The sequence below is a fragment of the Sturnus vulgaris genome, unplaced genomic scaffold (genome assembly GCF_052056855.1).
Source record: "Sturnus vulgaris isolate bStuVul1 unplaced genomic scaffold, bStuVul1.hap1 Scaffold_138, whole genome shotgun sequence".
Lineage (NCBI taxonomy): Eukaryota > Metazoa > Chordata > Aves > Passeriformes > Sturnidae > Sturnus > Sturnus vulgaris.
In genome coordinates this window covers 12501-38038 of record NW_028276062.1, presented here as the reverse complement: position 1 = coordinate 38038, position 25538 = coordinate 12501, and the positions used below count along the sequence as shown (strand labels likewise).

Genomic DNA, 25538 nt, shown 5'->3' with positions numbered 1-25538 from the left:
ACAGCTCAAGTCTCTAGGTCACAAATTCAGTGTGTGGCCACAAATCACTTTTGGAATCACATTTGCAGTTCAAAGCTCGAGATCAGAATTCCACTCTGAGGACTCAATTCCGGTTTGGAATCACATCTGCTATTCATGTCTCGAGGTCACGATTCCAGTCTGAGAACCCAATTCCGGTTTGGAATAACAACTGCAATTCATCGTTCGAGGTCATGATTCCAGTCTGAGGACCCAATTCCGAGTTGAAATCACAACTAAAGCTCAAGTCTCGGGGTCGCAATTCTAGTCTGAGGCCACAATTCCCCTTTGGAATCACAACTGCAATTCAAGGCTTGAGGTCATAAATCCAGTCTGAGGTCACCATTCCGGTTTGGAATCACAATGGCAGTTCAAGGCTTGATTTCACAATTCCGGTTTGGAATAAGAATTGCATTTCATGTCTTGAGGTCAAAATTCCAGTTTGAAATCACATTTGCATTTTAAGTCTTGAGGCCAGAATTGGAGTATGAGGACACAATTCCTGTTTGGAATCACAATTGATGTTCAAGGCTCGAGCTCACAATTCCAGTCTGAGGTCATGAATCCTGTTTGGAATCAGAATTGCATTTCAAGGCTCAAGATCACAATTCCTGTCTGAGGCACCAAAACCTGTCAGGAGACTCTACTAAAGTTCAAGGCTCGAAGACACAATTCTAGTCTGAGGACCTAATACCGGTTTGTTATCACAACAGCAGCTCAAGGCTCGGGGTCACAATTGGAGTCTAAGTACCCAATTCCGGTTTGGAATCACAACTGCAATTCAAGGCTCGAGGTCACAATTACCGCTTGGAATCACAATAGTAGTTCAAGGCGTGAGGTCACCATTACTATCTGAGGTCGAAATTTCCGATTGGAATCACTATTGCAGTTCAAGGCTCAGGGTCACAATTCCAGTCTTAGGTCATAATTCCTGTTTGGAATCACAATGGCATTTCAAGTCTCGAGATCACAATTCCAGTCTGAGGTCACAATTCCGCTATGAAATCACAACTAAATTTCAACACTCAAAGTCACAGTTCCAGTCTGAGGTCCCAATACCGGTTCTGAATCGTAACTGCTCTTCATTGCTCGAGGTCACGATTCCATTCTGAGGACTCAATTCCGGTTTGGTATCACAACTGCAGCTTAAGTCTCGGGGTCACAATTCCAGTCTGAGGCCACAATTCCCGTTTGGAATCACAACTGCTCTTCATGTCTCGAGGTCACGATTCCAGTCTGAGGACCCAATTCCGGTTTGGAATAACAACTGCTATTCATCGTTCGAGGTCATGATTCCAGTCTGAGGACACAATTCTGATTTGATATCACAATTGCAGTTCAAGTCTCCAGATCACAATTCCAGTCTGAGCTCACAATTCCAGTTTGGAATCACATTTGCATTTTATGTCTTGAGGTCCCAATTCCAGTATGAGGACACAATTCCTTTTTGGAATCACAATTGCAGTTCAAGGCTTGAGTTCACAATTCTTGTTTATAATCACATTTGCATTTCAAGTCTCGAGATCACAATTCCAGTCTGAGGTCACAATTCCGCTATGAAATCACAACTAAATTTCAACACTCAAAGTCACAGTTCCAGTCTGAGGTCCCAATACCGGTTCTGAATCGTAACTGCTCTTCATTGCTCGAGGTCACGATTCCATTCTGAGGACTCAATTCCGGTTTGGTATCACAACTGCAGCTTAAGTCTCGGGGTCACAATTCCAGTCTGAGGCCACAATTCCCGTTTGGAATCACAACTGCTCTTCATGTCTCGAGGTCACGATTCCAGTCTGAGGACCCAATTCCGGTTTGGAATAACAACTGCTATTCATCGTTCGAGGTCATGATTCCAGTCTGAGGACACAATTCTGATTTGATATCACAATTGCAGTTCAAGTCTCCAGATCACAATTCCAGTCTGAGCTCACAATTCCAGTTTGGAATCACATTTGCATTTTATGTCTTGAGGTCCCAATTCCAGTATGAGGACACAATTCCTTTTTGGAATCACAATTGCAGTTCAAGGCTTGAGTTCACAATTCTTGTTTATAATCACATTTGCATTTAAAGGCTCGAGATCACAATTCCAGTCTGAGGCCCTGTGATTGGTTGACTTAGGAAGCAGAAACTCAGAAGAGGTTTTCCCAAGGGAATTTCCTCTGTGGGGTTTGGGATGCCTGCAACAGCCAATTAGACAAAGTTAGTTCGCTCCATGAACACACATTTTGAGGAAGGTAATCCGGAACTGACCCTCTTTGTCTTCCTGCGGCTGAGCAGGTAACATCAACCCAAGCTTCCCCCTCCCCCATGCGGGGGGGGGGGGGAGGCTTGGGAGGCCGCTTGGGCCCTGTTTACCAACGAGGGGGACCCGATGGCCGGAGGGAGAAAAAGTTGTATGATAAGACCTTCACGGCTTCCTCCTCCACGGGCCTGCGGCTCTGGCGTGGGGGGGAGGCCGACTCTTGCTGCTGCCGGACGGGCCAGGCCTTCCCAGGTGGCCATGAGCACTGTGGGGCTGCAGCCCAGCCCCAGAAAGTCTGATTAACACCTCAGCTGCCCCCCCAGCACAGCCTGAGCCTGGCCCAACTCTTGTAGTTGTGTTAAACTTTAACTCTTTAGTGTTCAGATAAGATTTGCAAAGCCTCCAGCCTTTCCTTTGACTATGAAAGGGAATAAGATTTCTGAAGTCAGTGATGTAAGAGCTAAGTTTTTAAGATGGAAGGAGAATGAGAAGATGCTGAAATGGCTGAAAATCTTTTTGTGAAATTGTAGGAATGAACCGATGTACTGAATATTCCTATAAACCATGGAAAGAGACATGGAAAGAGACATTTAATAGATGATTTGACTAAAAAGCACCTGTGTTGAGAATTTCTGCCCTGAGAAATGAAGGGGATTTTGGTTTTCTGAAGATGAAGCCTGAGCAGAGAGAAAGGAGACAAAGAGAATCTTTGCGGTTGAACATTTCATTCTTAAAAGTAATACCCCATGAAACAAACATGGCCCACATCTACAACTTTGGGATGGCTGTAGAGTTGGGAGGAGCGTCACAGTTGCAGATTCCTGGGCGGATGCAAATCGTGAAAGATAAAACAACAAGAGAACTGTCTTTTTTATTTCTTGTGGGAAAAATCTCTACAACTTCAACAAGAAGAGGCTTCTCTCTCCAGAAGTGAACTTAAAAAGACTAATTGGGCACTGACCGAAGTATTTGTTATATGTTTGTTTTGTTGTTATGAAAACTGGGAGAGGGAAGGAAGGAATGATCTGAAAAATCTTATTCTGAATTTTTTTTTTCCCTCTCTTTTTGTTTGTGTAGTTAATAAATTTTCTTTTATACTCTCTCAAGTTTTAGGCCTGCCATGCTCGTTTGCTCCTGGTTCTGTCTCACAACAGAAAAAAATAAGTTTATTTAAATTGGCAACTCAAACTGAAGACATTAATTTGGAGCTTTGGCCGGGAAAGTCAAAATTAAACCAAGACAATTCCTGTTTGAAATCAGTATTGCAGCTCAAGGCTAGGCGTCACATTTCCAGTCTGAGGCCACAATTCCCGTTTGGAATCACAACTGCCGCTCAAGGCCCGAGGTCACAATTCCGGTTTGAAATCACAATGGCAGTTCAAGGCTCAAGGTCACAACTCCAGTCTGAGGTCACAATTCCGTTTTGGAATCACAACTGCTATTCATGTCTCGAGGTCACAATTCCAGTCTGAGGACCCAATTATGGTTTGGAATAACAACTGCAATTCATCGTTCGAGGTCATGATTCCAGTCTGAGGACCCAATTCCGATTTGAAATCACAACTAAAGCTCAAGGCTCGGGGTCACAATTCTAGTCTGAGGCCACAATTCCCCTTTGGAATTAAAACTGCTATTCAAGGCTCAAGGTCATAAATCCAGTCTGAGGTCACAATTCTGGTTTGGAATCACAATTGCAGTTCAAGGCTTGATTTCACAATTCCGGTTTGGAATAAGAATTGCATTTCAAGGCTTGAGGTCACAATTCCAGTTTGAAATCACATTTGCATTTTAAGTCCTGAGGCCAGAATTCGAGTATGAGGACAAAATTCCTGTTTGGAATCACAATTGATGTTCAAGGCTCGAGGTCAAAATTCCAGTCTGAGGTCACAATTCCTCTATGGAATCACAATGGCAGTTCAAGGCATGAGATCACCATTACTGTCTGAGGTCAAAATTTCCGATTGGAATCACAATTGCAGTTCAAGGCTCAGGGTCACAATTCCAGTCTTAGGTCACAATTCCTCTATGGAATCACAATGGCAGTTCAAGGCTCGAGATCACAATTCCAGTCTGAGGCCCCAAATCCTGTCAGGAAACACTACTAAAGTCCAAGGGTCGAAGACACAATTCTAGTCTGAGGTCCCAATATCGGTTTGGTATCACAACTGCAGCTCAAGGCTCAGGGTCACAATTCCAGTCTGAAGCCACAATTCCCATTTGGAATCACAACTGCTGTTCACGTCTCGAGGTCACAATTCCAGTCTGATGACCAAATTTAGGTTTTGCATCACGACTGCCGATCAAGGCTCGGGGGCACAAATCCAGTGTGTGGCCAAAAATCAGGTTTGGAATCAAAAGTGCATTTCAAGGCTTGAGGTCACAAATCCTGCCAGAGCTCACAAGTGAATTTTGGAATAACAATTGCAGTTCAAGGCTCGAGTTCACAATTTCAGTTTGGTACCAAAATTGCAGTTCCAGGCTTGAGTTCACAATTCCAGTTTGGAATCTCAAGTGCAGTTCAAGGCTTGAGGTCACAATTCCAGTCTGAGGACACAATTCCGGTTTGGAATCACAATAGCATTTCATGGCCTGCGATCACAATTCCCGTCCGAGGTCCCAATACCGATTTGGAACCACAACAGCTGTTCATTGCTAGAGGTCACAATTCCAGTCTGAGGCCCCAATTCCGGTTTGGTTTCACTACCGCTGTTTAGGTGGTGAGGTCACGATTCCAGTCTGATGACCAAATTTAGGTTTGGCATCATGACTGCCGATCAACGCTCGGGGTCACAAATCCAGTGTGTGGCCACAAATCAGGTTTGGAATCAAAATTGCTTTTCAAGGCTTGAGGTCACAAATCCTGTCGGAGGCCACATGTGAATTTTGGAATAACAATTGCAGTTTAAGGCTCGAGCTCACAATTTCAGTTTGGTACCAAAATTGCAGTTCCAGGCTTGAGTTCACAATTCCAGTTTGGAATCTCAATTGCAGTTCAAGGCTTGAGGTCACAATTCCAGTCTGAGACCCCAATACCACTTGGAATCTCAACTGCTGTTAAATGCGCGATGTCACTATTCCAATATGAGGACACAATTCCCGTTTGGAATAACAACCCCTGTCCATGCCTTGAGGTCACGATTCCAGTCTTTAGAGCCAATTCCAGTTTGGTATCTCAACTGCAGATCAAGGCTCGAGGACACAAATCCAGTGGGTGGTCACAAATCCGATTTAGAATCAGAATTGCAGTTCAAGGTTTGAGGTCACAAATCCTGTCTGAGGTCACAAGTGAATTTTGGAATCACAGTTGATGTTCAAGTCTTCAGGTCACAATTCCAGTCTGAGGTCAGAATTCCAGTTTGGAATAACAATTACAGTTCAAGGCTTGAGGTCATAATTCCAATCTGAGGACAAAATTCCTGTTTGGAATCACAATTGCATTTAATGGCTCAGGGTCACAATTCCAGTCTGAGGTCACAATTCCGCTTTGGAATCACAACTGAAGTTCTAATCTCGAAGTCACAATTCCAGTCTGAGGTCCCAATACCGGTTTGCTATCACAACTGCTGTTTATTGTTCAAGGTTACGATTCCAGTCTGAGGACACAATTCTCTTTTAGTATCAAAAATGCAGATCAACGCTCAGGATCAGAATTCCAGTCTGAGGCGAAAAAATTCCCGTTTGGAATCAGAACTGCCGTTCAAGGCTGGAGGTCACAAATCCAGTCTGAGGCCACAATTCCCGTTTGGAATCACAACTGCAGTTCCACGCTAGAGGTCACAATTCCAGTTCTGGTCACAATTCCAGTTTATAATCACAATTGCAGTTCATGGCTTGAGATCACAATTTCAGTTTGGTAACAAAATTGCAGTTCCAGATTTGAGTTCACAATTCCAGTTTGGAATAACAAATACATTTCAAGGCTTGAGGTCACAATTCCAGTTTGGAATCACATTTGCAGTTCAAGTCACGAGGTCACAATTCAAGTCTGAGGTCACAATTCCGGTTTGGAATCACAACTGCTATTAGTTACTCGAGGACACAATTCCAGTCTGAGGACCCAATTCCCGTTTGTTATCACAAGTCCTGTTCACGTCTCCAGGTCACGATTTCAGACTGACGACCCATTTCCGGTTTGGTATCACAACCACAGCTCAAGGCTCGAGGTCACAAATCCATTGTGTGGTCGCAAGTCTGATTTGGAATCACAATTGATTTTCAAGGCTTGAGGTCACAAATTCCAGTTTGGAATCAGAATCACAGTTCAAGGCTTGAGTTCACAATTCCAGTTTCGAATAGCAAGTGTAGTTTAAGACTTGAGGTCACAATTGCAGTTTGGAATCACAATTGCATTTACATTCTCAAGATCAAAATTCTAATCTGAGCCCCCAATTCCTGTTTGGTATCACAACTAAAGATCGAGGCTCCAAGTCCAAATTGCAGTCTGAGGTCTCAATACCGGTTTGGAATTGCAACTGCCGTTCATTGCTCTAGGTCAGGATTCCAGTCTGAGGCCCCAGTTCTGGTTTGGTATCACAAGTGCAGCTCAAGACTCAAGATCACAATTCCAGTCTGAGGCCACAATTCCGGTTTGGAATCACAACTAAAGTTCAAGGCTCCAAGTCACAATTCCAGTCTGAGATCACAATACCAGTTTGGAATAACAACTGCAGCTCAAGGCTCGGGGTCAACATTCCAGTCTGAGGCCACATTCCCTTTTGGAATCACAACTGCAGTTCAAGGCTCGAGGTCACGAATCCATTCTGGGTACCCAATACCGGTTTGGAATCACAATGGCCGCTCAAGGCACGGGGTCAGAATTCCAGTCTGAGGCCCCATTTCCTGTTTGGTATCACATGAGCAGATCAAGGCTCGAGGTCACAATTCCAGTATGGAATCAAAATTGCAGTTCAAGACTCGAGGTCACAATTCCAGTATGGAATCACAATTGCAGTTCAAAGCTCAGGGTCACTATTCCAGTCTGAGATCACAATTCCAGTTTGGATTTACAGTTGCAGATCAAGTCTTGAGCTCACAATTCCGGTTTAGAATCAAAATTTTAGCTCAAGGCTCGAGGTCACAATTCTAGTCTGAGGTCACAGGTCCATGTTGGAATCACAATTGAAGTTCACATCTTGAGGTCACATTTCCAGTTTGGAAACAAAATAGCTGCTCATGGATTGCGGTCACCATTGCAGTCTGAGATCAAAATTCCGGTTTAGAATCAAAATTTTAGCTCAAGGCTCGAGGTCACAATTCTAGTCTGAGGTCACAGGTCCATGTTGGAATCACAATTGAAGTTCACATCTTGAGGTCACATTTCCAGTTTGGAAACAAAATAGCTGCTCATGGATTGCGGTCACCATTGCAGTCTGAGATCAAAATTCAGGTTTGGAATTTAAATTTTAGCTCAAGGCTCCAGGTCACAATTCCAGCCTGAGCTGACAAGTCCATTTTAGAATCACAATTGAAGTTGAAATCTTGAGGTCAGAATTACAGTTTGGAATCACAACTGCAGTTCAAGGCTTGTGGTCACAATTCCAGTCTGAGGTCACAATAGTAGTTTAGAATCACAATTGCAGTTCAAGGCATGTGGTTACAATTCCAGTCTGAGGTCAAAAGTCCAGGTTGGAATCACAACTGCAGTTCAATGCGTGAGGTCACAATTCCAGTGTGAGGGCACAAATCCGGTTTGCAATTACAACTGCAGCTCAAGGCTCTAGGTCACTATTCCAGTTTGAGGTCACAATTCCGTTTTTGAATCACAATTGCACTTCAAGGCTTGAGGTCACACTTCCAGTGGGAGGTCACAAGTTCATTTTGGAGGCAAAATTCAAGTTCAAATCTTGAGGTCAAAATTCCCCCTTGGAACCACAATTGCAGTTCAGGGCTCGAGATCACAATTTTAGTCTGAGGTCACAAGTCAATTTTGGAATCACAAATCAAGTTAAAATCTTAATGTCACAATTCCCGTTTGGAATCACATTTGCTGTTCAAAGCTTGAGGTCACAATCCGAGTTTGACGTCACAAGTCAATTTTGAAATCACAATTTCATTTCTATATCACAATTCCAATCTGAGCTCAAAATACCTGTTTGGAATCATAATTCCACTTCTATGTCACAATTACAGACTGAGGGCAGAATTCCAGTTTGGAATCACAATTGCAGTTCAAGGCTTGAGGTCACAATTCCAGTTTGAGGTCACAATTCGGGTTTGGAATCACAATTGCAGCTCAAGGCTAGAGGTCACAATTCCACTATGGAAACACAATTGCAGTTCAAGGCTTGAGCTCACAATTCGAGTCTGAGCTCACAATTCCAGAATGGAATCACAATTTCATTTCTATATCACAATTCCAGACTGAGCTCACAATACCTGTTTGGAATCACAATTCCACTTCTAAGTCACAACTACAGATTGAAGTCAAAATTGCAGTCTAGAATCACGATTTCAGTTTGAGGTCACAATTCCATTTTGGGATGAGTATTCCGGTTTGGAATCACATTGTGGAATCAAAATTCGGTATCAGAATTACAATTCTACTTCGGTACCACAATTCCATTTCAAAATCACAATTTCACGTCTGAGCTCACAACTGCAGTTTGGAATCAAAATTGCAGAACAAGGCTTGAGGTTCAAATTCCAGTCTGTCCTCACAATTCCAGTTTGGAATCACAATTACATTTCAAGGCTTGAGGTCACAATTCCAGTCTGAGATCACAATTCCAGTTTGGGAGCAAAATTGCAGTTTAAGTCTTGAGGTATCCATTCCACTATGGAAACACAATTGCAGTTCAAGGCTTGAGGTCACAATTCCAGTCTGAGTTCACAAGTCCATATTGGAATCACAATTCAAGTTCAAATCTTGAGGTCACAATTGCAGTTTGGAATCACAATTTCCTTTCTATATCACAATTCCAGACTGAGCTCAAAATACCTGTTTAGAATCACAGTTTCACTTCTATATAACAATTAAAGACTGAGGGCAGAATTCTAGTTTGTAATCACAATTCCATGTTATGTCACAATTCCAGTCTGAGCTCACAATTCCATTTTGAAATCCCAATTGCAGTGAAGGCTAGAGGTCACAATTCCACTATGGAATCACAATTCCTGTTCAAAGCTCAGGGTCACAATTCCAGTCTGAGCTCAAAATTCCGGTTTGGAATCACAACTGCAGTACAAGCCGTGAGGTCACCATTACTGTCTGAGGTCAAAATTACCGATTGGAATCACAATTGCAGTTCAAGGCTCAGGGTCACAATTCCAGTCTTAGGTCTCAATTCCTGTTTGGAATCACAATGGCAGTTCAAGGCTCGACATCACAATTCCATTCTAAGCCCCCAGATCCGTTTTGGAATCACAACTGCTGTTCATGTCTCGTGGTCACGATTCCAGTTTGACGACCCAATTCCAGTTTGGTATCACAACTGAAGCTCAAGGCTCGTGGTCACAATTCCCTTCTGAGGCCACAATTCCCGTTTGGAATTAAAACTGCTATTCAAGGCTCGAGGTCATAAATCCAGTCTGAGGTCACAATTCCTGTTGGAATCACAATTGCAGTTCAAGGCTTGAGTTCACAATTCTGGTTTGGAATCACAATTGCAGTTCAAGGCTCGAGGTCACAATTCCAGTTTGGAATGACATTTGCAGTTCAAGTCTTGAAGTCCCAATTCCAATCTGAGGACACAATTCCTGTTTGGAATCAGTACTGCAGCTCAAGGCTCAGGGTCACAATTCCATTCTGAGGCCACAATTCCCGTTTGGAATCACAACTGCAATTTAAGGCTCGAGGTCACAATTACAGTTTGGACTCACAATAGCACTTCAAGGCGTGAGGTCACAATTACTGTCTGAGGTCAAAATTTCCGATTGGAATCACAATTGCATTTCAAGGCTCGAGATCACAATTCCAGTCTGAGGCTCCAATTCGACTTTGGAATCATAATTGCAGTTCAAGCCTGGAGGTCACAATTCTAGTCTGAGGTCCCAATATCGGTTTGGTAACACAACTGCAGATCATGTCTCTAGGTCACAACCTCAGTGTGTGGTCACAAATCCCGTTTGGAATCGCATTTGCAGTTCAAGGCTCGAGATCACAATTCCATTCTGAGGCCCCAATTCCGGTTTGGAATCACAACTACTGATCATGTCTCGAGGTCACGATTCCAGTTTGACGACCAATTCCAGTTTGGTATCAGAACTGTAGCTCAAGGCTCGTGGTCACAATTCCCGTCTGAGGCCACAATTCCCGTTTGGAATTAAAACTGCTATTCAAGGCTCGAGGTCAGAATTCCAGTCTGAGGTCACAATTGCAGTTTGGAATCACAACTGCAGTTCAAGACTTGTTGTCACAATTCCAGTCTGAGGTCACAATTTCGGTTTGGAATCACAATTGCAGTTCAAGGCTTGAGGTCACAATTCCAGTCTGAGGTCACAAGTCCATTTTGGAATCACAACTGCAGATCAAGGTTCGAGGTCACAATTCTAGTTTGAGGTCACAATTCCGATTTGGAATCACAATTGCAGTTCAAGGCTTGAGGTCACAATTCCAGTCTGAGTTCACAAGTCCATATTGGAATCACAATTCAAGTTCAAATCTTGAGGTCACAATTGCAGTTTGGAATCACAATTTCAGTTCAAGGCTTGAGGTCAAAATTCCAGTTTGAAATCAAAATATCTGTTCATGGCTTGCGGTCACAATTCCTGTCTGAGGTCAAAATTCGCATTTGGAACCACATTTGCAGTTCAGGGCTCGAGATCACAATTCCAGTCTGAGGTCACAATTCCAGTTTGGAATGACAATTGCAGCTCAAGGGTCGAGTTCACAATTCCAGTCTGAGGTCACAATTCCAGTTTGGAATCACAATTGCAGTTCAAAGCTCGAGGTCACTATTGCAGTCTGAGGTCACAATTGGAGTTTGGAATCACAATTGCATTTCAAGGCTTCAGGTCAAATTCCAGTCTGATGTCACAATTCCAGTCTGAAATATTAATTGCAGTTCTCGGCTCGAGGTCACAATTCCAATCTGAGGTCACAATTCCCGTTTGGAATCACAATTGTATTTCAAGTCTTGAGGTCACAGTTCCAGTCTGAGGTCACAATTCTGGTTTGGAATCCCAATTGTAGCTCCAGGCTTGAGGTCACAATTTCAGTCTGAGTTCAAAATTCCAGTCTGGAAACACAATTGCAGTTCAAAGCTCAGGGTCATTATTCCAGTCTGAGGTCACAATTCCATTTTGGATTTACAATTTCAGGTCAGGGCTTGAGCTCACCATTCCAGTTTGGAATCACAATGTAATTTCTGTATCACAGTTCCATTCTGAGATCAAAATTCCGGTTTGGAATCACAATTGCAGATCAAGGCTCGAGATCACAATTGCAGTCTGAGCTCACAATTCCAGTTTGGAATGAAAATTGCATTTCAAGCTTCGAGGTCACAATTACAGTATGGAATCCCAGTTGCAGTTCAAAGCTCAGGGTCACAATTCCAGTGTGAGGTCACAATTCCCGTTTGGAATTACAATTGCAGTTCAAGGCTTGAGGTCTCAATTCCAATCTGAGGTCACAATTCCGGTTTGGAATCACAATTACATTTCAAGGCTTGAGGTCAGAATTGCAGTTTGAGGTCACAATTCCGGTTTGGAATCACAATTGCAGTTCAAGCCTTGAGGTCTCCATTCCAGTTTGGAATCACAATTGCAGCTCAAAGCTCAGCGTCACTATTCCAGTCTGAGGTCACAGTTGCAGTTTGGAATTACAATTGCATTTCAAGGCTTGTGGTCACACTTCCAGTCTGAGGTCACAATTCCGATTTGGAATCTCTATTGCAGTTCAAGGCTTGAGGTCACAATTACAGTCTGAGGTCGCAAGTCCATTTTGGAATCACAATTCAAGTTCAGATCTTGAGGTCACAATTGCAGTTTGGAATCACAATTTCAGTTCAAGGCTTGAGGTCAAAATTCCATTTTGGAATCATAATATCTGTTCATGGCTTGCAGTCACAATTCCAGCCTGAGGTCAAAATTCGCGTTTGGCATCACATTTGCAGTTCAGGGCTCGAGATCACAAAGAACTGCCTTGTTGTCATCAAAAGATCAAATCTCATTAAGAATTCTATGACAACAATGTAATGGACTTCCAGGAACCTCATTAATGCTCTCGGTTTCATTTTTGTGTATTTTTAATCCCTCATTTGGCAGCTTGTAAAACTCATCTTGGAATTCAGAGGTCAAGCAGGATTGACTTTGGATTGACCTTCACCTCTGGTCCCACTTTGTGCAAACACAACTTGTGCCAAGGTGGGTGAACTCATCACCTCAACTTTTCACTCCAGAATATCCCCTACTTATTTCCCTGTAGATGAACTCATATCCACTCCTCACCTCCACTGGTCATCCAAGCGTCCATTCTGTTCCCCACAGGCCCTGGTGGCCCCAGGGAGCTCCCTTGGCCTTTCTCCTGCCCCTCTCCAGCCCGAGGCTGCTCCTCCTCTTGCTCCCTCCGGCTTAATCCCGTACGGTGCCTCTCCCTTCCTGGCCGCCTGCTGCCGAGGAAGGAGGACACAGAGAGTCTCGAGTGCTGAGCCCTCCCTGCTACCCCTGCAGAGCCTTGGCTGCGCTTCCCAGGGGCCTCGGATTTCCCAGACAAATTGTCTGCTGGACTCCCTTCCATTACCTCAGCAATCTCCTCAGAAATGCCACCTCACTCCCCTTGACATCCCCTCACATTTTCTTACACAAACAGTTCTTGTGTCCCCTCTAAATGACCCCGGGTTTTCAGCTAAATGAATGGCATGACCCGTGCCCATGATTCACCCGACCAAAATCAAGAGCAAATGTTGGTTGGGCTTTAAGAACTTGAAATAACTTTGAAGCAAAAGAGATCACCTTTTTCTTCTGGGTTTTTTTTCTTTCAGATGCCAGACTTGCCTCTGTGGATGCGTGCTTAACTCTTGCTGCAGGGGACTGTCAGGCCTGAATGGCCGTGAGTTCGTGTTCTTCTCACTGGGGAATCAGAAATTATTATTAATTAGACCACAGAAATGTTTTCTGAAACCTCTCCCCTTTCCTGCCCTTTGCTGGTACATCTCCTGTTTGTGCCTTTGAATTTACAGCTGTTCCCTGATGGCCCTGCCTGACTTCTGTGCAGCTCCTAGCTGGGAAAAACTGGGAAAACCTAGGGGGTACAGAGGTGAATTTTTTAGCTGGATTTTTCTAAAATCTCTAATTCTACTGAAATTATTTCCAATCCTCCCGTGAGAAGAGCAGGAACTCACCGCCATTTAGGCCTGACAGTCACTGCAGGAAATCTGACACAGTATTAATAAGTAACCTTTCCTGAGAGCAGTCATCACCCCAGTCCTCCAGCCTTGGCAAATTTTTTGCAATGAATGGACCCAAATTCTAATCCTTAACCTAAATTTCTGTCAGCTTTTGTTAGAAAGATACCAGACAGTAAATCATACAACAGAATTTTAAAATTGCACAAAGAATAACAGGCCCAGACCAAACCTAACCACCCCCATCACTGCTCCACCCCAATTTGGGGAGAAACAGTGATATAGTTTATAAATACTCTCCTTCCATGCTATTCAGTCCTTCACTGCACATCCCCAGAGAGGATTCATTCCACCTTTTGTTCCTAACAGCACCTCTCTCTCCAGCACCAATCCCACTTGTCACAGGCACAAAGGGAGCAGACCTAAGGCAATGGTTCCAGCAGCAGCGGCAATCCCAAGCTCCCTGTTCCCTGGATTGCTCATCCGAGCACTCCCAGGAATCTCACCTCAGCCCAGTCTCTCTCTCCTCAGAGGGAAACACAGCCTGACGGGACACGGTCTGGCACTCCATTTCCTCTTTTTCCTGCTGAACTGGAAAGCCACGGGGTAAGCGCAGTCCCTCAGACCTTGCACCCCTGAACACCAGGAGAGCTGGAGTTTCACCCAGATCCCAGATTCCCTAGGCAGTTAATCCCAGCAGGGAGAAAAAGAGGATCCCTGCATTCTCTGAGTTACCCCACATCATGGGCAGGACCAGGAGCCCTCCAGGCACAGACCTCTGGTGCTGAAGCCTCTTGGCTTTGGCTGCTCAAACACCACAGCTCTTGGCAATGATGGGAGGAGTGTAATGATTTTTCCTGTCCTGAAAGAGAGGAGGAAAAGAAAATTAAGTCCACTGCAGAAGGATTCCAGCCCTCACACTTCTGCTCTGATGCTCACTGTGGGGTTTTATCCATGACAGGTGACACCAATTCAGAGTGCCCTTCTCCAGCATTTTTATTCCTAATTATTTCAGACATTAAAAGGATACTAATTTTTCTTATTGCATTCTTTCCTTAATTTTAACAGAACCATTTTCATCCCAGACCCCACTTGTCCGTTATTCAATCCTTTAGCACTGGACTTTGCACAAAGGGATACCCGTGGTGCTGCATCACAAGAAATCCCAAAGAGAAACCCCTCCAAAACCTGACAGAGAAAGGTTTCAAGGCACTCCAGAACACAGACAGATGTTCATACCTTGTCAGGCCAGACCAATTCTGTCCCATCCACCTGAGCTGTGCAGGTGAGGCAAAGGCTCCCCTTCCTCCTAGGGAATCACTGTGGTCTGAGACCACAGATATCCATCCTGGGGAGCACCTGGAAACAACGTGGGAAAGGCAAAATTAGACTGTTTTCTATCAGAAAATGAGTAATAATAATAATCAAAACTTCTGGACAAATTTAGTAACATCACTTTCATATGATAAATACAGGCCATGCCCATCCTTCAAGCCCAGGTGAAAACAGGAAAGAGAACTACAGGAAAAGCAGAGTCCCTTATTTGGATGTATTTCCTAAAGACCACATTGTATGCTCTTTGTTTCTTTAAAATAATGGATTACTGGTAAAAAGCATCTTGGGTCCATATTTTATCAGCCACAGGCAGGACAAGGTGAGCTACATCTGGAGAGCCAGGGAGATGCAGGACCTTGGCACACCAAGGATAAGAGCAAGGGAAGCAGGGGAGGTGTGGGGGGAGAGCTGGAGAAGTGAAGGAACAGGCATTTTCTTGTTCAGATTCATCAGTGCTGGGAACTTGGAAAACACATGGTGCTGCGTGCATCGAGGACATAATGCCCACGATTTGGTTGTTTTCCTTTGCTCATAACCCTTGGCTTCATCCCCTCTCCAGAGGAGCAGAGAATTCCTCCAGGGTAAGGGTGAATCTGGTCCCACTCCAGGGATGTGTCCAGTAAAGGAGGGGAGTTGTTTAGAGGAACTAACTGACCACAAAAATCAAACCCATCAAACACTGAAGTGGCCTACACTGAGCTGTAACACCAAGTGTTCACAGCAAGCAGTGGCACAAAGTGCACGCAGGACCAAGAAGTACCACTTCATTCGGTTTTTCTGCTTACATGTATTTTAGTTCTGTTTCCCTTCACAGCTGCTATTCTGCCAAGGTCAGTTCCATTTTCAGAAGCCTGTGTCACATGTAGTCAAGGCTGGAAATCCTCCCTTAGGATTTCCACATCACATCTAGATTTGCTAGGAAGCACATGCACACACAGATGCCCATTTCTGTGATATGTCAGTCAGAAATCATGTAACCCAGCAACTTGCTCCTCACTGCACCACTTGGAAATACATTCAAAAGCCAGAAAAACCCCAACCAAACAACAACCCACAAAAGACACAGCTTAGCGCAGCTTCATCTTAATATTCTGGTCAGTGATGGAGAGAAAGGAGGAAAGCTATTCTTCTAGTTCTGCACCAAGCAGTTTGAAACAGCCAATACTGTCCCCACCTGCAGCTCTGGCAGCTTCCCTCCTTCCTTCAGCCTTGCCCTGACTTCTGAAGGGCCAGGGGCACCACACAACCCAAAAGGATCAGCACTCACACCCACCGCTAGTACAGACATCTTCATGGTCCATCTTTGGCCAAACAAACTCCAGGATATTTTTGTTTTCCTGACAGACTCGGCCAACTTCATTCCCATTTATCAAGGCAACAGACACCCTGCATGGCTCTGGGGTCAGAGGACCTCTGCTGGCACAAGAACCCAGGAGAAGATTGGAAGGAAGAATCCAAGAGCAAATTGAAATCCCAGCTATGCAATGAAGGCCTGCTTCTGGCAAGTTCCTTGTGGCTTTTGGGGCTCAAGAAAAGCCTTTAGACCATAAAAACATAGGTGAAAACCCCACACCGAGCACTTGGCTTTAAAGATGTTGCACTTAATGTTACAGACAGAATTGCTCTGGGATTTGGCATTTCCTGCACCCACACAAACACATTAAAAGAATTAAGTGCAGAGTCCTGAAACTCAGTTCTTCCAATCTTATTTTGGTGGTGTCACTTGACATACCTTAATCCACAGCAATTCTTCAAAAAATGAGAAGCAACCCCACCCCCCTTCAGTTTTCCAGTTTAAAGGTTCTCTTAAGAAAAAGTTAAAGAAAAGAAGAAAAACCCAAGACCTACTATCAGCTAGTGTACCAACCACCTGTTTTCCATAGATTTTTATTACACCCAATGGCTTCTCTAAGAAAATAAATTTGTACCTGCAAAAACCTGTGGGAATTACTGCGTTGGGATGGTCGGAACAAACTCAGGCGCTCTCTGTATTCTGGTCTTGAAGTTTGCAGTTTATTTCATAGGGCGTGGCTATATATGAGGCCCTGCTAGGAACTGCAGCTGCAGCTCAGAGCAGGACAGAGAGAGAGGGATAGAGCAAGAGTAAGAGAAGAGAGTAAGAAAGCAAGAGCGAAGGGAGCGTAAGAGAGTAAGAGAGTAAGAGAGATATTTTCCCGTTTACAATACAATAAATCTATGTTGAATATTCTAATTGCCACTAACCAATCTAATACAAGATACAAATTCTCTAACATTTGCATGCAACCGAAAGGAATCACTATATTACCATGTTTTACTGCTTTTCTTATCTCTCAGTTTTATCTGGGACCCTTCCTGGCATGTCTAGGGAGGATGTCTGTTTGCTTTTTGGTATTCTCAGCATCTAACATTATCTAAACAAAGGGGCCTTCAGGCATTCAGTAGCTTTCAGCCACACAGTCGAAAATTGCTATCATTTCTATTTTGCTTATATTTTCCATATTCTCAAAGTCTTTTGCTAGGCACTCGTACTTATAAGGTTTCCCTAATTCATCCTTCCCAACAAAAACCCATCCAGGAGGGGCAGGTGTTTCTGAGCCCACACCTTGCAGGTAAAGTATCAGAGAAGGAGTGGCACAGAGGGATCCAAAAGTGCCCAAGAGGTTCAAGTTCTCTGTGTTTGTGCAGTATTATTTGAAACCAAAGCTCTCTGCAGCTGCCCCAAGCCTGGAGTCCACAGAAACGAAATGAGCTCCCCCTCCTACCACATTTTCTGCCTTCTCTCATCAAGGGAGAATCACATCATGCAAAAGATAATAGAGAAGATGGTAACAGCAGTCCAGTGCCCCCAGGATGGCTGGCACCAGGGTTCATTCCATCCTCTGGCTGATGGAACTTAAACCCAGGTGTTCTGGGATTGAAGGAGCAGTCAAGTTTCACCACTTGCCGTTCCACTCCCTCCCACGTTTGCAGAGCAGGAATATCGCTAGGTTCCGTATTACATCCCAAAGAAGCAGCCCCGGGAGTTCTGCTGGAGCTATTGGCTCACAGACTTCTACACACTTGATCAGAGAAATTTAACTTTTCTAAGCAAAATACTTGAGAAAAATACCACTATGATAATACAGATTACTTCAAAAAGTGAAGTGATCACTATGTCACCTAACAAACCACTAAAAATACTTTTCAAATATACTGAGTCACACTACATACTTTCCTCTGTTAGAAAAAAAAAATGTTTAAGAAGAGTCTTAGGTGTTACAAAATAAACTACTACCTGCTTGAAGACCAAAAAAGAGCTCCTCATCCTGGAGTAATTCCTTCACAGCAGCCCAGTCTCGTGTTAATTGTTTCAGTGTCAACTAGAGGTTCCAGGATATCGGATCTAAGTCTTCGACTTCTACCGGGAGTTCTGGTGCAATTGAAAACACCAAGAAGCGTGCGACCCTTCCTCTGAAAATAAAATAGATGTAAAGAACACATGCAGAGATGGCAAGTGTCAGGAGACGTTTACAAGCAAGAATCTCCTACAAATATGAGGTATGCTTTGGCATGCTTAGCATGTCCCTTTTTTCTACGTTTATTATATCAACTCCAGCAGTTTAGGATGCTAGGAAATTCAATGTGATTTAATATAATATTAGCCCTCAATTCTATCAGTATAAAAATACATTTGTACTTAGTATTTTATTCCTATTTTGTAGTACTATTCCATTACTACTGCAGTGGAAAATTTTACATTTTCCCCCTCCACTAAACTAATTAAAAATGAACAGGCCAACCCTACACAAAGAGGTAAATTATAAAGTTACAAAGATCAAATATTAATCAGAACAATTTACTTGAAATTACATTTCTGAAAATAATTTAAAATCGATTTAGAAGTCAAAAAGACAAATTGAGTTTGGAGAAGGCGTTCGGCACTCCAAGGGCAGCCAGGGTTACAGGTGGTGGCAGCTTGGGGCCAGGAGAAATCCCGGTCCATTTGGAATTTTAGCAGGCAGAAGCCTGGTTTGGTGCACAGGTCCCTGGACACGAAGTCTGGCCCTTTTCCCTGTGAAACAAATCTTACCCTTGCCAGGTTCCTGAAATCAGCTACGAGGAGGCTTTTGGCACTCCAAGAGCAGCAGGGTCACAGCTGGATGCCGCTGAGGTCTGGGTGACACCATGCTCCATTTGGAATTTTAACATGTAGATGACTGCTCCTGGTCACAGGCCCCAGGATAGAATCTGATGGCCTTTTCCCTGCGAATCCAACACTCACGCTTCCAGGGTTCCTGAGATGTGCACAGAGGAGGGTTTCGGCACCCCAAAGGCAGCCAGGCTTCTAAGTGGTGGCAGCTTGGGGCTGGGAGAAACCACGCTCCATTTGTAATTTTGTCAAGCTGAAGGCCGGAACATGGCTCTGGACATGAATAGCGGTCCTTTTCGCTGTTAAACAAAACCGGAAAAAAAACTTGGTCTGTTCTGAGTTTTAGCAGGCAGAAGCCCAGGCCCAGGCCCAGCATCACTGGACATGGGGAGTTGCCCAATTTTCCTGTGAAACAACACTCACCCTCCCAGGGTTCCTGAGACCAGTTAGGAGGAGGCTTTTGGCATCCGAAAGAGAGCCAGGATTACAGGTGGGGGCAGCTGTGGTATGGAAGCAATCCCGGTCCATTTGGAATTTTAGCAGGCAGAAGCCTGGTGGGGGGCACAGGTATCTGGACAAAAACTGTGGCCCTTTCCTCTGTGAAACAAAACTCATTTTGCCGGGTTCCTGAGACCAGTTAGGACGGGGCTTTTGGCACTCCATGAGAAGCCAGGGTTCCAGGTGGTTCCAGCTGTGGTATGGGAGTAATCCCAGTCTATTTGGACAAAGAAAACCTAAGACCCTCACCGAAATCCAGAGGCCCCCCTAACCCTAGAGATCCCAAAGCAAAGACACCCCCCTAACCCTAGAGTGAGCCCAAACCTAGATGCCCCCATAACCCTAGACGCCTTCATAACCCTAGTTGCTCTGCTAATACTAGAACCCCAGTGAACCCTAGACATTCCCAAACCGCAGACACCCCCCAAACCGTAGAGTCACCCCAAGCCTAGATATCCCCACAACAATAGACACCCCAAAACCTCACACATAACCCCTAACCCTAGACCCTCAGCGAATCCTAGACATGCCCCTAAAACTAGACACACCCAAACCCTAGACACCCCCCAACCCCAGAGCCAGCCCAAGCCTAGACACCCTCAAAACCCCAGACGCTCCATAACTGTAGAAGCTCCACTAATCCCAGACGCCCCCACAACCCTAGACACCCCCAGAACCCTAGATGTCCCCCCAACCCTAAACTCCGAGCCAACTCTAGACAGCCCCAAACCCTAGAAACCCCCGTAACCCTACAGTCAGCCCAACCCTCGTTGCCCCCAGAAACTTAGACACCCCCAGACCTAAGCCTAGACTCAGTCTAAAGCTAGAAGCCCCACAACCCTAGATGCCCTCAGAACCCGAGAAGCTCCTGTAACCCTAGACCCCCACATAACACAACCCCCACATAAGACAACCACATAACCCTAGACACCCCCTAAACCTAGAGCCAGCCCAACCCAATATGCCCTCAAAACCCTATACACGCCCTAAACCTCAGATGCTCCCCTAAAATTAGACCTTCAACAAACACTAGATGTCCCCATAACCCTAGACACCCCCAAACCCTAGACACCTCCTGAAGCCAAGAACCAGCCAACCCTAGACACCCCCAAAACCTCAGATGCACCCCTAAAATTAGACCCTCAGTGAACCCTAGATGGCCTTCAAACCCTAGACACACCCAAACCCTACACACACCCCTAACCCAAGAGCCAGCCTAACCCTAGACAACTCTACAACCCTAGACACGCCCAGGACCCTAGAAGATCCCCTAACCCGAGACCCCCAGCGAAAACCACACACCCCCATAACCCTAGATACCCCCCTAATCCGAGACACACCCCTAACCCTAGTCCCTCAGTGCACTCTATATTTCCCCATAACCATAGACACCCCCAAATCCTAGACACCTCCCTAACCCGTGAGCCAGCCTAACCCTAGACACCTGCACAACCCTAGACGCCCTCAGAACCCTAGAAGCTCCTCTAACCCCAGACACCCTGCGAACCCTAAACACCCCCATAACCCTAGATACCAGCCTAACCCTAGACACTCCCCTAACCCTAGTCCCTCAGCGAACCCTAAATTTCCCCCTAACCGTAGACACCCCCAAATCCTAGACACCTTCCTAACCTTGGAGCCAGCATTACCCTAGACACCCCCACAACCCCTGACGCCCTCAGAACCCTAGAAGCCTCACTAACCCCAGATCCCCAGCGAACGCCAGACATCCCTGTAACCTTAGAAAATCCCTGTAACTCTAGAGCTAGCCTAACCCTAGACACCACCAAACACTTGACACCCGTCTGAGCCTAAACCCCCCTAACTCCAGACCGTCAGCAAACCCTAGATGTCCCCCTAATGCTAGGCATCCCCAACACTTGACACCTCCCTAACCGAAGTCAGCCTAAAGCTAGAAGCCCCCACAAACCTAGACGCCCCAGAAACCTAGAAGCTCCCCTAAACCTAGACCCCCAGCAAAGCAGAGACACCACCCTAACCCTAGAGCCAGCTCAACCCTAGACGCACCCACAACCCTAGACGCACCCACAACCCTAGACGCTCCCAAAATCCCAAACGCTCACCTAAGCTTAGATCCTCAGTGAACCCTAGATGTCCCCCTAAACCTAAACACCCCCAAACCTTAGACACCCCCAACCCTAGAGCCAGCCCAACCCTAGACACCCCCACAACTCAGATACTCCATAACCCTAGAAGCTCCCCTAATCCCAGACTCCCCCACAACCCTAGACACCGCCATAATCCTAGTCATCCCCAAAACCCTAGATGTCCCCCTAACCTTAGATCCCCAGCCAACTCTAGACATCCCCAAACCCTAGAGACCCCCGTAACCCTACAGTCAGCCCAACCCTCGTCGCCCCCACAACCCTAGACACCCCCAGAAACCTAGACGCCCCCTAAACCTAGACCCTCAATGAACCCCAGATGCCCCCCAAACACTAGACACCCCCAACCCCAGAGTCAGCCAACCCTAGATGCCCCCACAACCCTACACGCCCTCAAAACCGTATATGTTCCTCTAACCCTAGACCCCCAGAGAACCCTACACATCCCTAAACCCTAGACACCCCCTAAACCCTAGAGCCTCCAAACCAGAACCCTAGAAGCTCCCCTAAGCCTAGATCCCCAGTGAACCCCAGACACCCCTATAACCCTAGACGACCCCCTCACCCTAGACTCCTAGCGAACCCTAGATGCCCCCCAACGCTAGACATCACCAAACCCTAGACAAGCCCCAACCCTAGAGCCAGGCTAATCCTAAACGCCCCCACAACCCTAGACACCCCCAGAACCCTAGACACACCACAAACCCCATACCCCCAGCTAACCCAAGATGCCCCCCACCCTAGACCTCCTCAAACCTTAGACACTCCCTGAACCCCAGAGTCTGCCCAGCCCTAGACACCCCCACAATCCCGGATGCCCCCACAAGCCTAGACGCCCCCTAACCCTAGACCCCCATCGAACCCCAGATGCTCCTCCCCAACCGTAGACCCCCCAGTACGCACACCACGGCCACCCATGTAAAAGCCCCCGACACAGAAAGGCAAGCAAACCATCCAACCCACAACCTGCCATAAAACAGCCAGATTGCAGCCAAATGGCCGGAAGCACCCCGCCATGCCAAGCCACCAAAGCCAACCAACAACCAGGGGCCCTCCAAAACCGCACCCCATGCCCAAGCCCTTCGGCCCATCAAGGAATCCCCAGCAATCCCAAGCCATCACCACACCACAACAAGCAATACCACGGTTCCCAATCTAGACCCCGCCCTGCACCAACGAAGAAATAGCCCAGCCAACACAGAAGCACACCCTCACCCAACGCAACTCCACACAGAAGAGCAGGACAAACCCCAGATCACCTCCCAAGGGGACACACAAACGCAGACAACCACAGCCGACACAGAGCTCACCCACCATCCCTCGCCACACCCAGCATCGGGCAGGCCGGCACAGTTCCAGAGGCCGAAAAGCCTGCAGAGCAGTCGCAACGACAGACGCTCACACAGAAGGCAGTGCGGGAGAGGAAACGAGCCCACCCGTAGTCGCAGCCCCCTAACCCACACCCCAGATCTGGCACCCCCAGCCCGAGCAGTCCCATAAAGAACCCCCGCCCATGCCAGAGAAAAAGCCCCGCGCATCGCCGGGACAGGTGGAGCCCTGGGTCCGCGGGCCCGCAGGGGCAGTTCCCATGTCCCGGCTGGTCCCAGGCACCCCGAAGAAACCGCCGCCCCCTCGCAGGGTCCCCGGCACAGCTCCAACCCCCGTGGCCGCAGGGGGAGCTTGCCCAAAATCCCGGCAGCAACCCAGCGCGGTGCCTCTTGGCGGCAGAGTGGGAGCCGTAGACGTAGCCCCCGCCCGCCCCCAGCACTCCTGACCGGCGCGCCCCCTCCCAGCTGTGTCCACGCACGACCCGACGCCGGCCCGGCCATCCCGCGCCGAGCCCCACCCCTGGGCAGGACCACCCGAGCCACCCCCGATGCGTACAGGACCCGAACTAGAAGCCCCGACCCCCTGGTGGTCCCTCCCCAGCGCCCCGACCCTGCTCGGGCCATTCCGCCGCACCCAACCGCAGCTGGCCCACCCATATAGAGCGGTGCCACCGAGGCAGCTGCACCCCAATGCCGCCGCGTCCCCGCCATCCCCCCTGCCATTCCCCGACCATGCCTCGCAGGCCCGCCTTACGCAGCATCGTTCGACCGCCCCGCTCTGTCCTGTTCCCCGTGCGCCCACCCCGCTCCCTCGCGTCATGGCACCGCTCCACCCCAGCGGCGCTAAGGCAAACCCACTCACAGGAGCGTGTCACCATACTGACCCAACGCCCAACGCCACCCCACCCCCGGCGCGGCCAGCCCGTACCCGGCAGCAGCCTGACCCTGGTTGCCACGACTGGCCTCCGGGCCCCCGACCCCTGCGAGACCCATCACCAAGACCGCCCCCACACCTGCACGCGGGCCACCATAGGCTGCAGAAACACGAGAGAAGAAGGAGCCCGCTGGGGTCAGGGGGCCGCCATCTTGTCCGGCGTCACGTGGACACACGGGAGCAGCCATCTTGCAAAGCAACCACATGGCCTCTCGGGGGCCTCCATGTTCGGCCCCAACCCCGTGGCAGCAGGGGGTGGCCATCTTGGCTAGGGTTAGGGTTTAGGGTTAGGGTTTTTGACTGCCCCCCCCTGCGTTACCCCCTGCGCCCCCTCCGTGCCCCCCCTCCCCCCCTTTCCCCTTCCCTCTTTCCCCCTTCCACTCCCTCCCCTCCTTTCTCCCTTTCCTCCTTTCTTCCCTCTTCCTCCCCTCTTCCATCCTCCCTTCTCTTCCCCCTTCCCTCCTCTCTTCCCTCTTCCCTCCCCTCTTCTCTCCCCTCTTCCATCCCCTCTTCCCTCCCTTCCCTCACCACTTCTTTCTCCACCTCATGTCCTCCAAAACACCACTGCTTGCCTCTACCTTCCCACATGCCTTAGGTACTGCCTTCAGCTCTCACCTCTCTTCTGCTTTAGCCTCTACCTGTGGGCACATACATTTAGAGAGCTAGGCAGTTAGAGCTTGCAAATTTTTTGCAGGCCTGAATTTCTCCTGACTCTCAGCTCCATTCCCAGGCTCACAAGCTGACTCCAGCTTCAGTTATGGAGGAAGCATCCCGAGGTGGTGAAAAAGAGTGGAATTCATAATAAACATTAACACCTCGTGTCTTTCCTGTGGGATATAAAGGTACTGCCCCATGGATGTTTTTCCCAATTGTCCAATCAACTACTGTCCTGTCCTAGCTCCAGGTAACATGCTTTAAATACGGACTGTCCATACATTAAGGTTGGCCTTTTTTCCCTAAAGACGTCCATGTGTGTTGCTGTCCATTCTCTTCTCACTTCCACTCTGCATTCACATCTGCCTTCCTGCTCGCCTTTGCCTTTACCTTCGCTTCTACACACTCTCTGCCTGCCACTCTGACTTTGCTTTTACACTCCTCTCAGCCTTCCACTGTACCTTCGATTGTAGATTCCTGACTGCATTCCAGTCCAGATTTGGTTCTAGCATCCTCTCTGCCTTGCACTCTGGATACAGTTCAGTTCAGATGCCTTCCAGTATGCCTTTGGTTCTAGATTCCTGTCTGCTATAGTGTCTGCTTCCTCCTGAAATCTAGAATCCCAATAACCCTGTAGTCAGCAGAACCCTAGACAAGCCCATAAGCCTACACTCAGACCTATCTCTAGACCACTCCACCCCTAAACACCCCCCATCAATAGACACCCCCCATCACTAGACACCCCCCCCATCCTATGACACCCCCTCAACCCTAGACAACCCCGTCCCTAAAAACCTCCTCAAATCTACACACGGCTTCATCCCTAAACATGCCCCCATCCCTAGACAGGCTCCCATCCCTAAACACACTCCCAACCCTAGACACCCCCATAAGACTAGACCACTCAAACCCTAGACCACAAGAACCTTAGCCCCCCTCTAACCCTACTTAGGATTAGGGTTCAGATTCGGGTTGGGTTCGGGTTAGGGTACGGGTTAAGGTACAGG

At 47.1% G+C, this 25538-nt stretch overlaps 1 long non-coding RNA gene across 1 annotated transcript; it reads right to left on the bottom strand.

The window, feature by feature from the left end:
• Nucleotides 1-14384: 14384 nt before the first annotated feature.
• LOC148219431 (uncharacterized) lies at nucleotides 14385-18216 on the bottom strand. The gene is made up of 3 exons (XR_015799791.1): nucleotides 18137-18216; nucleotides 14785-14904; nucleotides 14385-14407 (listed from the first exon to the last, which is right to left on the bottom strand). It is a non-coding gene; the product is annotated as an uncharacterized LOC148219431 (long non-coding RNA).
• Nucleotides 18217-25538: the final 7322 nt, after the last annotated feature.